The sequence below is a fragment of the Mus caroli genome, chromosome 10 (assembly GCF_900094665.2).
Source record: "Mus caroli chromosome 10, CAROLI_EIJ_v1.1, whole genome shotgun sequence".
Classification (NCBI taxonomy): Eukaryota; Metazoa; Chordata; class Mammalia; order Rodentia; family Muridae; genus Mus; species Mus caroli.
The window spans coordinates 46,422,007-46,436,938 of record NC_034579.1 but is presented as its reverse complement, the minus strand read 5'-3'; positions in this window follow the sequence as shown (position 1 = coordinate 46,436,938).

Genomic DNA, 14,932 nt, shown 5'->3' with positions numbered 1-14,932 from the left:
CATAGCCCAAATACAGACAATAACTGTTGGGATAGCCTCCCTCTTCAGTTGTACAGAACCCACATGAAGTCCAAGCTGTATATCTGTTACATATGTGCAGGAAGGCCTAGATATAGCCCATGTACGTTCTTTGGTTGGTCTATGAGAGCCCCAAGGCCCCAATAGTTGATTCTGTTGGTGTTCCTGTGGAGTCCCTATGCCCTTCAGGGTCTGCAAATCTTCCTCTTGTTCTTCCATAAGAGTCCCCAAGCTCCATCCACTGTTTGGCTGTGTGTTTCTGCATCTGTCCGAGTCAGCCGGTAGGTGGAACCTCTCAGAGAACAACATGCTCCTGTCTGCAAGCATAACAGACTATCACTAATAGTGTCAGGGATTGGTGCTTGTCCATGGGATGGGTCTCAAATTGGCTGGTTATTGGTTGACTGTTCCCTCACTTTCTGTTGCATCCTCCTTCACTGCATTTCTTATAGACAGGATAAATTTGAGGTTAAAAGTTTTGTGGGTGGGTTGGTGTCACTATTGCTCCACTGAGGCTTCTACCTGGCTACAGGAGGTGGCCTACTTAGGTCCTATATGATCATGCTGTGAGTCACATCTAAGGACACCCCCCTCATTGATTCTTAGGTACCTCGCTTATTTCATGTCTCTATCTGGTACTAGAGATGACTCCTACCTTGCCAAGCCTGTCAGTTGCAGTTTTCTATTCATTCTCATCTGGCCACCTTCCTGACCCTCCCCACACATGATCTTGTGGATTAATATTGTTTGAATTTGGATTTGTCTTGAAATATCTTGTTTTCTCCATCTATGGTGATTGAGAGTTTTACTGGTTATAGTATTATAGTAGCCAAGATTGGCAACTGTGAGGTGTTTGTTTGTTTGTTTGTTTGTCTATTTTAGAGTTTACAAGATCTCTGCCCAGGCCCTTCTACCATTTAGAGCCTCTGCTGTGAAGTCAGGTGTAATGCTGATAGGTCTGCCTTTGTCCATTATCTGGCCTTTTCCCATTGCTGCTTTTAATATTCTTTTTTTGTTCTGTAGTTTTGTGCTTGGATTACTATGTGGTAGAGAGATTTTCTTTACTGGTCCAGTCTAGTTGTTGTTCTATAAGCTTCTTGTGTATTTATAGGCATCACTTTCTTTAGGTTGGGAAAGTATTTTTTCTATGATTTTATTGATAATAATTTCTAGACTTTGGGGCTGGGACTCTTCTCTACTTCTACACCTATTATTTTTAGGTTAGATCCTTTTATGGTATCCCAGATTTCCTAGATGTTTTATGTTAGGAAAGTTTTAGATTTAACATTTTCTTTGACTAATTCATCAGTTTCTTCTAGTCTACTTTTTCTCTCTCCCGTATTTTGTATTCTGTTGATAATGCTGGCATCTCTTGCTCCTATTCTTGTCCCTGGGTTTTTCATCCTCAGGATTCCCTCAGTTTGAGGGGTTTTTTGTTTGTTTGTTTGTTTTGTTTTTTGTTTTTATTGCTTTTATTTCTACTTTTGTGTCTTGCACAGTTTTACTTATTTCCTTCACCTCTTTAATTATATTTTCCTGTAAGTCTTTAAGGAATTATTTGTTTCCTCTTTAAAAACTTCCACCTGTTTGGTTTTATTTTCCTGTGTTTCTTTAAAGGATTCATTCATTTCCTCTTTAAAAGCCTCTATAATCTTTATAAGATTGGATTTAGAGCTATTTATTTATTTATTTATTTATTTATTTATTTAGTGCTTCGGTTGTGTTAGGATAGCCTGGCCTTGACGTAGTAAAATGGCCATCAAACAAAGTGTGATAAGGAGGGTGAGGTTATCTCACCACAGTGGATGGCTTCTTGTCAGTTCTATTTAAGGGCAGACCAGGGAGAGTTTGGCCCCCTGCTCCATTGAGTATACAGATGACATAAATTGGACTTGTGGATGGGGAGTTATTTTGTTTTATTTTATTTTATTTTATTTGGGAGGAAAGTTTACTAAAGGGGGGAGGCAGATATGGAAGGACTGGAAAACAAGTATGATTGAGGTTCCTGATGTGAATTCCCAAAGAATAAATAAAACATAATCAACTGACTCAAGTAGGCACACAGAAATCAGGGATCCTTTATGGGTCTGACCTAGGTCCTCTGCATATATGCTATGGTTGTGTAGGTTGGTAATCTTGTGGGATTTCTAACATTGGGGTCAAGGGCTATGTCTGAATATTTTCCCTGCCTTTGGGACACTTTCCTTCATACTTAGACTGGGCTGTCTCATCCAGCCTAGATGTGAGAATATATACATGGTCTTAATCTACCTTGTTTTGCCATATTTGGTTGCTATCCCTGGGAGAGTTGTTCTTTTGTAAGGGGAGACACAGAAGAAGTTGAAATGGGAGAAGGCGAAGTTATCTGGTAAAGAGATTCCAGATAAAGGATGGAGGAGAAAGGGCAGTCAAGATGTGTTAAGGAAAAAAGAGAGAAAAGACTAGGCATAAACCATCACATCAAGGCTTGACAAAGCAACCCAGTAGAAAAAAAAGGGTCCCACAAATCAGCAAAACTCTGAGAGACATCCCCTATGCACACTGTTAGGAGACTAACAAAAACCTTAATTTAACCATAGCCTGGATACAGAAGACCTAATTAAAATCAATGCAGGCTCTGTGGTTTCAGGTTCAAATTATGAACCCCTATGAGATCTGCTTAGTTGATTCCATGGACCACAGTTTTCTGGGGTTCTTGATTTGTCTTGTCCTAATAACCGTTCCTCTTCCTCTTCCTTCTCCTCCTCCCCCTTCTCCTCCTCCTTTACAAAGATCTCTGAGTTCCACCTTATTATTGGCTCTGTGTCTCTATATCTGCTCCCATCAGTTGCTGGCGGAAGCCTCCCTGATGATGATTGGGCTAGGCACTAATCTGAGTATAAGAGAATATTATTAGGTTATCAATCATTTCACTGACACTTTTTGTCAGACATGTTTTATTCTACCTTAGGTCTCTGAGCCATCTGTTCCAGATCATGGATATCCACACAGTGTTTAGCAATTGCTCCCGTCCCAACCTTCACACCTCACCAAGATACAAGCAGGGCTATGAGAATGGGGATCATGGCATCTTCCACTTGCCGCAAATGTGCAGATAATTTGTTTTCTTGCCAAATTGACAGACACAAAGTATATTATCTAAACAGTCTGTGTTCTTCTTTGTGTCATCTGGATGCGGTACTATCAGCCACTGGAGAAGGGGAACTGATCTTGTGGGAACCACGCCCTTGTTCCCCTGTTCTACTCTGATTTTGGCTCCAGAATATGTGGCTTCTGTCTCCTTTTAGTTTCTTAGTTTTGGTTTTTGGTTTCTGAGACAAAGTCTGTTGAATCTCATGCATACCTCAAATTTACCATCCTTCTTATTGCCTTCTGCTGGTATTACAATTCTAAATCTGACTGTGGTCTCTTCATGCAGACAGTTTCCACTGTATGCATCTACATCTGTTTGAATGGGCCCAGTCACTATGGACTTAATGTAAAAAACAAACAAACAAAACAAAACAAAAATCAAAAACAAAAAAACTGGTGAAACTGGTGTCATTCTGAGCCAGCACTTTCATCTGAGGGGGCTCAGAATTGGTTGTTACTCACAGAGCTTCTTCTTGGTTCTCCTTCAATCAGACCACACTAATGACCAGTTGGCATCCTGACCCTTGAGATGCTTAGGGGATGTTTGATGTACAAATCCTTGGTATACATGAACAGTGCCTACTCACCCAAGATGAGACACCAGTGACAGAAACAAAGATAAGACTCCACACAAATCTAGTTAATGAACCAACAAGTTACATTTGTTCTCCTTAGAAGTGTGTGGTCAATGTTTGTTTTTGTTTGTTTGTTTGTTTTGTTTTGTTTTGTTTTTTGTGATTTGAGACAGAGACCTACTCTGTAGCTCTTGTTCTACTGGAAGTCATCATGTAGGTCTGACTGATTTGAACTCATAGTAATCTACCAACCAGCCAAGGGTTGAGGTAACATTATGTTACCTCATATGTTATGAGTGTGTTCCATTATGTAAAATAATATTGGCAATTTTTGAATGGTTCTATCACTGCATAAAAGTGTTGTCATGCATCTTTTAAAAAGCTATAGTTGTGCTGGGAGAACATTTGCCCCAAGAACCTCTAAAGCATTAAGGAATAATGATGGGACCTGTTTTCTGTAGGTAGGTCACATCTCTGTAATCACAGCTACTGAGACTTCAATATGGCAGGAGTAATGCCATACCTGAAGAGCAGTGTTCCACAAAAGGAAGAGCAGGTTGATGCTGGAAGAACTCATAATACAGGAGACGTGCTGATAAACTGATCCTTCAGTTCTCCTGGAGAACATAGAAGAGACATAGAAGGAGATGGGAAAGAAAACATGCCTCTGGATTTGATTTCACTTTGCTGCACAATCTCCTATAGACACACTGGCCTTTTTTTATAACTAATACACACAATTTTCATAGAAACAACCTTAATGCTTTGTACTTCCTATTTTTGTTCAGAATTCTTCTGAGCTTTATGAAGGTTGATTTTGATTTAATGCCTGTTCATCCTCAAATGCCCATTCCAGCTTAAATGTTGTTAGTATCTTAATTATGAGCCTTAGCATCATCCTGATTGCCTAATATTAGCCTCATTTCTCATCATAGATATGGGTTCACAGGTACTTGTGACTTCAAGTTGCACAGGACTGGTTAACTTTCAGACTGTTTATAACATACTTGGGATACAAGAAGTTTGGGTAATATAAATGTTATCACTGAAGGGTCCCTTTCAGCCATCATAATTTGCAAACAGTTCATACATTGAGTCAAAATTGCAAAGGTCAGCAAAATCTGGAGCTGTAAAACAGAACTGCAAATTAAAGTTCTCAAAATTCAGAGGATTCTGAGTTTAAGAAAAGAGGCTAACACTGCAGTACCTAGACATAGTGTCATGAAGGATAACTTCATGGAGATTTCCTCCACCATGGTGGTGGATGTGGTAGTGTCAGGGCTCCAAAAGAGTCTTAGTATATCTGTATGCCCTGTGCTCTATTTGCAGGTGGCTGTGAAGATAGCTCTGCTTACTCTCTGATGTTCACAGTAAAACTAAAATAGATTAACTCCCACTTTTACAAACAGACATACTCTTCGTCTAAGTATCAGTTTCAGCTTGAAACTCACTCTGTATCCATCCCTGGAAGGATATCAGATAGTAGCTCATGCTGAGATGAGAATCCAACATATGATCTCTATCACAACATCAACTAATCAACAACAACAACAACAACTGTGGGGCTGTAATAGGCAGCCTATTTTGGTTGGGTGGGACTTGCTCCAGTGACGCAGTAGAGAACTCTACAAGGGATGGAAAAGCAAGCCACTTTCCCAGAGCCAGATGCCTGACACCACAGAGCCCCCATGATTCTGTGACTATCAGTCACGCAGATAATGTTCTAAGCTTCTAGCATTCTGGCTAGACTCCACCCCCACAGTTACCTGGCAACAGTAGGATAGCCCAACCCACTGTAGGAGGGGCTGCTTGGCCTCTCTTCACTCTCTTTAAGTCTTCACCTTTCTTACTCTATAACCCTCCTTCTCTCTCTCCCATCCCCTGCCCCAACATGGCCATGGCCAGTCTCTTTCTACCTTCTCTCCTTCCCCGTGCCTTTCTACAATAAAGCTCTAAAACCATAGATTGTCTCTGATCAATAAGGCTCGCTGTGCTTGAATGATGGGATAGGCTTTCCCCTAATGAGCCAAGTCTAACCTCTGGATGGAAGGCCTCTAGCCATGGACTGGACCAATGACTCTCACCCCTATGGGTGCCATCCAGCGTCCTAGTCCTATCCCCCTGTCCTCTCCTCCCTTCTGCCCCAGGCTCAGTGCTTCCCTGGGGCCCCCATTCTGTTCTCAGCTCCACCATGGTATCCAGTGTGGGATGCCAGAGGCTGGGAACCTGGTGCCTAGGGCTGCCCCTTATCTATCCCCTGCCAAACTGGGATTCGATGGCTTCCCATAGCCTGACACCCACCAGGGACTGTGAGGAAAGCATGCTGCAGTCCTCTGGAGACTGCCTGCCCAGAGCACCAGAACTCTGGCAATAGGCGGGTTCTCTCTCACTTCCCTCCTTCCCCCACACCGACAGCCCCACAAACAACAACAATATACCAATCTCAAGCTGTATTTTCTCTCAATATCTATCAGTTCACTTTCTGATTTTATAATTTAATACTTGATTCTGTGTCAGTACAAAAAACTGATTAACTTAGTTAATAATTTTGTAAGAGATAAGTCCAGCCACAAGCATCATGCTCATCTACGTGTGAAGATGCTACTTGCTGTGTCACCGAATGCTAGAGGAGCTGAAAGGTGCAGAAAGGGAAAACTACACTGTGGTCAATGAGGTTGGGACCAACATACTTCAGTTAGAATGCATCAGGATATCCGGGAGCTACATTAGTAACATAGGCAGGTGATATTAGTATATATGTGATATCCTTGCTTTAGGGGTGACCTTAAATTCCCCTCCTTTATACACAGCCACTCAGGAAATCCAGATTTCATCACATGAATAGTAAGTCAAACCTTTGTATAGAACTATTTCTGGGTAGTTGTGAACAATCATCTATTCATGCTAGATATGGAGCTGATGACAGAGCAAAGTTAGAATAACACCAACAATCAAATAGGTGAAGCATGTAGTTTTATGGCATTATCTAGACAAATGGGGATTCGCCATAGTTTACAGGAACAAAAATCACCTAATGAGAGCTGACTCACCACTTTCAACCTCAGAATAGGTGACAGCTCATTAAAAACTGGAAACATGGTGTACAGTGAGAAAGCTATATGTAGTTAAAGAGGTCATGTACAGTGAGAAACCTGTATGTAGTTCAAGAGGTCAAAGAGCGTAATTTCCAGGGAACACAGCTGCCAGGGGACAGCAATGGGAACACTTTAGGACAAAAGTTTTAGAATTTAATGTCAGAAGTAAGAGAGGAAATAAGACCTACAAAGAACCACATTTTTCCTGGATTGACTAGAAAGTGAATAGGACCATTACAAGGCAGAAAGTCCCAGGAGAAGGAGGTTGGGTGTAAGGTTCACAAGACCTAGTTGTTCCACTAAAGGAAGCATAGGCCTCCCCCAGCATGGATCCTTCATTGCTTGGTATTTTCATTGTTTTCTGACTTCCTCATTACTAGAAGAGTCAGCCCTTCCCCCTTAACACTCTGCATCTAAGACTCACCACTTCTTCTTTCTCAACATTTCTATTTTGAACAAAGTTCCTCATTTGACACTGCAGATTCTCTCTTAATGTTTCAGGCACTCATGCTCCCTGGAGGGATGCCATTAGTCAAACTATTTGTATCCCTGGGGCTTGTGTTTTGTCAGGTTATATGGTCAATTTTGGAGAAGGCACCATAGGTTCTGAGAAGAAAGTATATTCTTTTGTTTTAGGGTGAAATGTTCTTTAGATATCTGTTAAATCTATTTGATTCAAAACTTTCATTAGTTTCACTGTATCTCTGTTTAGTTTTGGTTTCCATGATCAGTCCTTTGTTGAGAGTGAGGTGTTAAAGTCCCCCACTATTATTGTGTGGGGTAAAATGTGTGCTTTGATCTTTAGCAAGTTTTCCTTTACATATATGGGTGCCCTTGCATTTATGGCATAGATGTTCAGAATTGAGAGTTCATCTTGGTAGATTTTTCCTTTGATAAGTATGAAGAGTCCTTTTCCAATGTTTTTTGTTTTGTTTTGTTTTGGTTTGGTTTGGTTTTTTTTGATAACTTTTGGTTGGAAGTCAATTTTATTTGATATTATAATGGCTACTCCAGCTTTTTTCTTGGGACCATTTGCTTGGAAATTTTTTCTAGCCTTTCACTGTGAGGTAGTGCTTGTCCTTGTTACTGAAATGTGTTTCCTGTATTCAGCAAATTGATGGGGCTTATCTATGTGTCTAGTCTGTTATTCTATGTCTTTTTATTGTGGAATTGTGTCCACTGATGTTAAGAGATACTAAGGAAAAGTAATTGTTGCTTCCTGTTACTTTTTTGGTTAGAGTTGGAATTTTGTTCATTTGGCTATCTTTATGTTTATTGAAAAATTACTTTCTTGCTTTTTCTTGAGTTTAGTTTCCCTCTTTGTTTTTGACTTTTACCTTTATTATCCTTTGAAGGGCTGCATTTGTGGAAACATATTGTCTAAATTTGGCTTTGTCATGAAATACCTTGTTTTCACCATCTATGGTAATTGAGAGTTTTGCTGGGTATAGTAGCCTGGGCTGGCATTTGTGTTCTCTTAGGGTCTGTATGACATCTGCCCAGGATCTTCTGGCTTTCTTAGTCTCCTGGGAGAAGTCAGATATAATTCTGATAGGTCTGCCTTTATGTTACTTGACTTTTTTCCCTTACTGCTTTTAATATTCTTTCTTTGTTTTGTATATTTGGTGTTTTGTTTATTATGTGATGGGAGAATTTTTTTTCTGCTCCAATCTATTTGGTGTTCTGTAGACTTCCTGTATGTTTATGGGCATCTCTTTCTTTAGGTTGGGGAAGTTTTCTTCTATAATTTTGTTGAAGATATTTACTGGTCTTTTAAGTTGGAAATCTTCCTTCTCGTCTATACCTAATATCCTTAGTTTTGGCCTTCTCATTGTGTCCTGGATTTCCTGGATGTTTTGGGTTAGGATCTTTTTGCATTCCACATTTTCTTTGAGTATTGTGTCAATGTTTTCTATGGTATTTTTTGCACCTGAGATTGATTCTTCTCTCTCTCTTGTATCTGTTGGTTAAGCTTGCATCTATGGTTCCTGACTTCTTTTCTAGGTTTTCTATTTCCCGAGTGATCTCCCTGTGTGATTTCTTTATTGTTTCTACTTCCATTTTTATATCCTGGATAGTTTTGTTCAATTCTTTCACCTGTTTGGATGTGTCCTCCTGTATTTCTTTAAGGGAGTTATTCATTTCCTTCTTATAGTTCTCCGTCATCCTCAAGAGAGGTGACTTTAGATCCATATCTTGCTTTTCTGGTGTGATGGTGTATGCAGGACTTGCTAGGGTGGGAGACTTTGGTTCTGATGATGCCAAGTAATCTTGGTTTCTGTTGCTTCTGTTCTTATGAATGCCTCCTGCCATCTGATTATCTCAAGTGCTTGCTGCCCTCAATATATCTGATTAGAGCCTGTCTTTCCTGTAATCCTGGTTGAGTCAGAACTCCTCAGAGTCCAGCTTTCTCTATGATCCTGTGATTCTGGGATCCTGGGATCCTGAGATTCTGGGTATGTCAGAGTTCTTGGCAGTCAAGCTTCCTCTGAGATCCTGGTGTGACCAAGCTCCTGGGTTCCTGGAATTCTGGAATCCTAAGATCCTGGGAGTGTTAGAGTGCCTGGAAGTGGTACCTCCTCTGGGGACTGTGGGACTGTCCACTGTGTTTGAAACCAAGGTAGACCAGCGCTGACCAGAAGGAACCTGAGCTGCTGGTCGGGTGGAGCTCCTGTGTCCCTGCTCCTGCTGATCCCAGGCACTCTCAATTGTGTTGGAATAGATAATGTGTTCCACTCACCAGTGATCCTAAGATCCTGGGTGTGCTAGGGCACCTGGGTGGGAGGTGAAGAATCCTCTGGGGACAACGGGACTGTCCTCAGAGTTCTCTCCCAATGCCAGTTTATTTCATAATCTCTGAATAATGAACTCTCTTCTTATGACCCTCTCTAGGCTAAACTTACTTCTATGACTTTCTTGGTCATGAATCCTGGGTTACCTTCTGAGATCACACAGGCCAGAATCACCTCACCTGACTCCTTGATCTCTACAGGATTACTGGGATGTGACAACAGGTAAGGAGATGAACTTTGAAACCAGAGCACATATAGATACCCTCAAGGGTCACAGCACTTGGAAAATTCTGCCTCAAATTGTGGATCTTGGAACTTTAATCTTTGGTGCATTTAGGGGTAGGCAGCACCTTCCTTGAACAGAAAGATGTCCATTGGGATTGACGATTGACAGATAAGGGTCACATTCTCTCCTGAGGACACATTGGTGCCTAGATGCACTGACAGATTGTGTGTGATATGAGGATGTCCTAGAAAAGAGAAACATGAGTGAGAAACAGTCACAGTTCTGAGATTCTATTTCAGTATTTAGTCTATATATTCACAGACAATCCCTCACCCACTCCATCATTTGTAGATCTCTTAAATGTCTGAGAATATTAACCTCACCCTGAGATGCTCATCATCATCTTAATGATCAATCCAAAGTCTCCTCCCAGCTGAGCCTGTGCAAAGTTGGTTCCCTACTGAATTCATGACTTTTCCTCACCTGTGACCAGGGTGTCTTGAGGAACACTAGGGGCTGACCACTCAGAAGAAAATCAGGATGTACCATAGCATCTATTTTGGCCACCAATAGAGAAATCCACAGAACCTAAGGTGAAGTTGGCATGACATTGTCCAGTCTGTAACTGACTAACAGAGATCTGTGGGAGGTCACTTCTACCCTCTTTGGAGAGAGCAAATCTGTCATAACTGATCTCAGAGGAACACTAAAGTATCGGGTTCTCTCCAAGGGCCGGGAGATGGCCTTGCTGGTTCAGCAGGGAGGCCTTCCTTGACCACCCTGGAACAATGAGAGATAACATGTCATCCAGCTGCATCTTGCAATACATTCTACCTCTCATCCTGCTATGACTATTACATGGCCTATATTTCTTTGGGCCATAGTAATCAAGACCTTTCTTCAGCCACTCATTCCCTAGAAACCTACTGGGAGCAGCAAAGTTAATAACAAAATTTCTTGGGCTATCAAAATACAGCTAAATAAAAGAGAAGTTGTCATCAACTGAAATATGTATCACCAAAAAGTTACTGGCCTCTGACCACACATGTGGAGTACTTTGATAGTATCCATAACATCTAAAAGGCCCCTTCTTACTAGACACCATAGAGATCTCAGAGAACAGCCTGGTACTTCCCAGCATGTTTGAACTGTGCCTTCTGGGACCTGGAGAACTTCAGATCTTGCCCAGTCACAATGAATCAATTGTATATTTTTGATTAGACACAATAGAGGGTCACATTCCCACCTGAGGTTACCACAGGACTGGCAAAGGCTGAAAGAGTAGGTTTGCCATGGTGGACACCTAGGAAAGAAAAAAAGGCAGGCTATTAAATGAGGAAAAGCTCTCATTGCCTCCAGCAGAAGGACTGTGGGTGAACAACTTTGGACAGTATTTCCTGGGGGAAAAGGAAAGGATTATGACCCTTAGTGAATTGTCACCTATCACTGTCAGCTCCAGGTTGTGACTTGACTCTGTCTTCCCAGCAAAGTTGTAAGAATAAGAGTTGTATTACCCTGTCTTCAGGCTTGTCAAAGAAAGGAATGGTATATTTGGTCTATGGTGATATCATTCAAATGGAAAGCTAGGATTTTCTTACCTGAGACGAAGAGTTCTAGCTGATTACTTGGCACTGACCACAGCTGGGAGCAATTCAAGTAACAGCCATAGCATGTGAACCCTTCTTCTCTGGTCAGGAGTCATGGGGCCCAATGAGAACTGGTCCGGGGGACGGCCTTCTGTATGGAATCTGTATACACGCAGCCCTGGAGAGATTCTCTTCTTTCATTCACCTGTACCTGTTATATGCTTGTTGTGAGTCACATGGAAGGGTCACATTGTTCCTGAGGTCACCACAGGGCTGAGAATGGCTGACAGGGTGACTTTGCTGGAGTAAACTTCTAGAAGGGAATAGAAAGCCTGTTAGGTGGAATATATGGTAAACATTGTTCAATTCTCCTGGGATTTGAGGAAGAGACACACACAGTGAACATCCAGCTTTCCTAAAGGAATTTCCCAGAAATTTGGAAGTGTCCTCTCACCTGTCATCACCAGCTCCAGTGCATCACTGTGCTATGACCACCACCAAAATTATAACAGTGACAGTGATGTAACCCCCCTGCATTATGTTTTTCCATGGATGTTATAGAGAACCTGGCCATGTTACTAGGATGCTTTTGGAATTTGTCTGAGCCAGGATGCTGGGCTTCCTTTTTTTTTTTTTTTTCCATTTCTCTCTGTATTTTATTTTTTCTTTTCTTTTTTATTAACATTAATCTTTTTTACAGTCCAGTCATTATCCCCCTCCTGTTCTGCCCTCCAACAGTTCCTTATCCTATTTCTCCTTCCCTGTCTCCAAGAGGATGTGCCAACACCCCCATAGAGCTCCATACCCTGACAGGCCATCCCATTTCCTGGGGTCTCAAGTCTCTCAAGGGTTAGGTGAATCTCTTTCATTAAGTCCAGATCAGGCAGTCCTGTGCTGTGTTTATGTTGGAGCCTCAGATCAGTTAGTGTCTGCTGCCTGGTTGGTGTCTCAGTGTCTGACATATTTTTGGGGTTCAGGTGGCTTCCTTCTTTATATAGGAAATATATTTGTGTTTCCATAGTTCCTTCACACCAAATGGTCATAGAGTTCTTTGATTCGATCACAGAACCTGGCTCAGCCCACAAGGTGAGTTTCTGGAGGTTCCCTGCAAGGAAGTAGCTGAGTAAGAGGTGAGACTTTGTACGGTCTTAAAGTAAAGATCAACCATATTGTGCTGACTGTTGACTTTACCCCTGAATATCCAAAGGACTGGTACTGTCACGGGAAGACCCATTGCTAACCTGACCATCTCAGGTTCCATTCTCATTATTTCATCCTCCATTTACTGAATGACAACTGCCACAGACTGCATGCTGTGTCCATTGGCTCAGGAGCCTTGGGTCCTCAGACACATTGCATACCAGCGTCTCCACTGGGAACCTGTGTCAGGTGCAGTGTTATTCCACAGACACTCTCTAGCTCCCTCACCTGAGATCAGGAATTCTAAGGTATCAGTGGCTTCTGACCACACCTGAGGATTATTTGTATAATAGTCATAGCATCTGAGTCTCCACCTTTGTCCAGAGGTTACTGGACCCACTTAGAAACTGCCTAGAAGCTCCCCAGAGTATGGATATTGTAAGCCAAAGGATCTGTAGATTTTCTGATCATTGTTCCATAAATGTACCAGTTAAATATCTGATTTGAGGTACATGAAATGATCACAAACACTCCTAAGTTTACAACAGGGTTTTGCAGGGCCAAAATGTTGGGGTTTTCATAGACTCCTAGGAAAGATACATATGAAACATTAAATCAACATAAACAATCAACATTGTTTAGCTGGCCTGTGGTAGGAGGTACTGTTATATCAGTATTTCCTTGAGAGTAACATCTGAATATAAGAATCATGAGAATGTTCTCACCTGTAACCACCAGCTCCAGGGTGTCACTGGGTTCTGACTACCCAACAGAGGTGTGAGAGTAACACAAATATTGCCCTGCATTCAGATGTGGCACAGATGGGATAGTGAATCCTGCTTTATTGTTTTGGTCCTTTTGGATCAGTCTGTCCAAAGATTCTAGGCTTCCCTCTCTATATGGAACATATGTTTGGGTTTTGTGGTCCCCCTCACACCAGATGGTCACAGGGTTCCTGAAGGTTATCATTAAACCTGGATGAGCCCAGAGTGTGGGATTTTGAAGGGTCCCTGTAAAATAGAACATCAAATGTGTCTGTTAGGAAAGTTGCTCAAAGAAGGTTACACTTGCAATGACACTGAAACTGATCTACAATAGCAGAGGGACATATAACACCTCCATATTTCACAAAACTCTTGGGTTCCACTGTCAATATCAATCCTGATTTCTGCACCTTATATCCACTTGCATCACATATTGGGTTCTGTATCCCTGGTTCTCAATCACCCACCACACATCACACCCTTCTCTGTGATCCTGTGTCAGATGTAATGTCACTCAAGGGAAAGCAATGGCTTCCTTACTTGAGACCAACAGATCTAAATGGTTGCAGGGCTCTGACCACATCTAGGAGTTACTCAAGTAATATCCACAGCATGTGAACCTCTACCTTTGGTTGGAGATCACAGGACCCACTGTGAAAAGTGTTCCCCATAGTGTAGGGTATGTTTTTCATGAGGGCATTACAACGGAGAATTTCTCATCTTCCTTTATTAGTCCTTTATATGTCACTTGTGATGCACACTTAAGGGTCATATTTTCCCCTGAAGTCGCAACATAGCTGGGAAGGGCAAACAGCATGACTTTGCCGAGAATAACTCCTAAAAGAGTGAAGAAGCCTGTTAAGTGAATTCATATGGACTCATATGGGAAGCATTGTTACCCTCAGATTTGATAAAGGGAGTCCCCATTGACTATACTCCTTTTCTCAAGAAAAATCCTTCAGTATAGGTAAGGTATCTCTACCTGTCACCACAAGCTCCATGATGTCACTTTATTGAGACATGTTAGTTGGGCTTTTATAGGAACACCAGTATTGACCTGCATTGTTCTATTGAATCGGTGAGATAGAGAACTTGGCCTTGTTCTCAGTTTCTAGAAAGGTTACTGGTATCAGGTAAGCTTGAGGCCCTTCTTTCTGGAGACGGTATTCTTTGGCATGTAAGGACCCTTACAGAAGATGGTCACCTGTTTTCCAATGGTTATCACATTGCTTGGCACTAACTTGATTGTGGGTTTAGAGAAGTCTCCTGCAAGTATCAGCAGCTGTGTTCAAGGATATCTCCTTCAGATACCAGTGGTCAGAGCCAGTATGCTTTAGACATCCCCAGCAATGGCCCACACCTACTGTCACCCATACCCTGTCAAGTATTTCCAATCTGGGACAGCCAAGAAGACAGTAGTGCATTCCCAGAGCCCAGGATCAATTCTGAAAGAGAGATGCCTGTGAGTGTTTGCACTGAAAGCTCAGCGGGCCCTCAACTTTCAGATGACTTCCGAGCTGATGAGACATCCTGATGAGCCAAAGCATGGTTGTGATGTAGATTCTCTCTCAGGCAAGAATTCTCCCTCCCAGACTTTACATCTC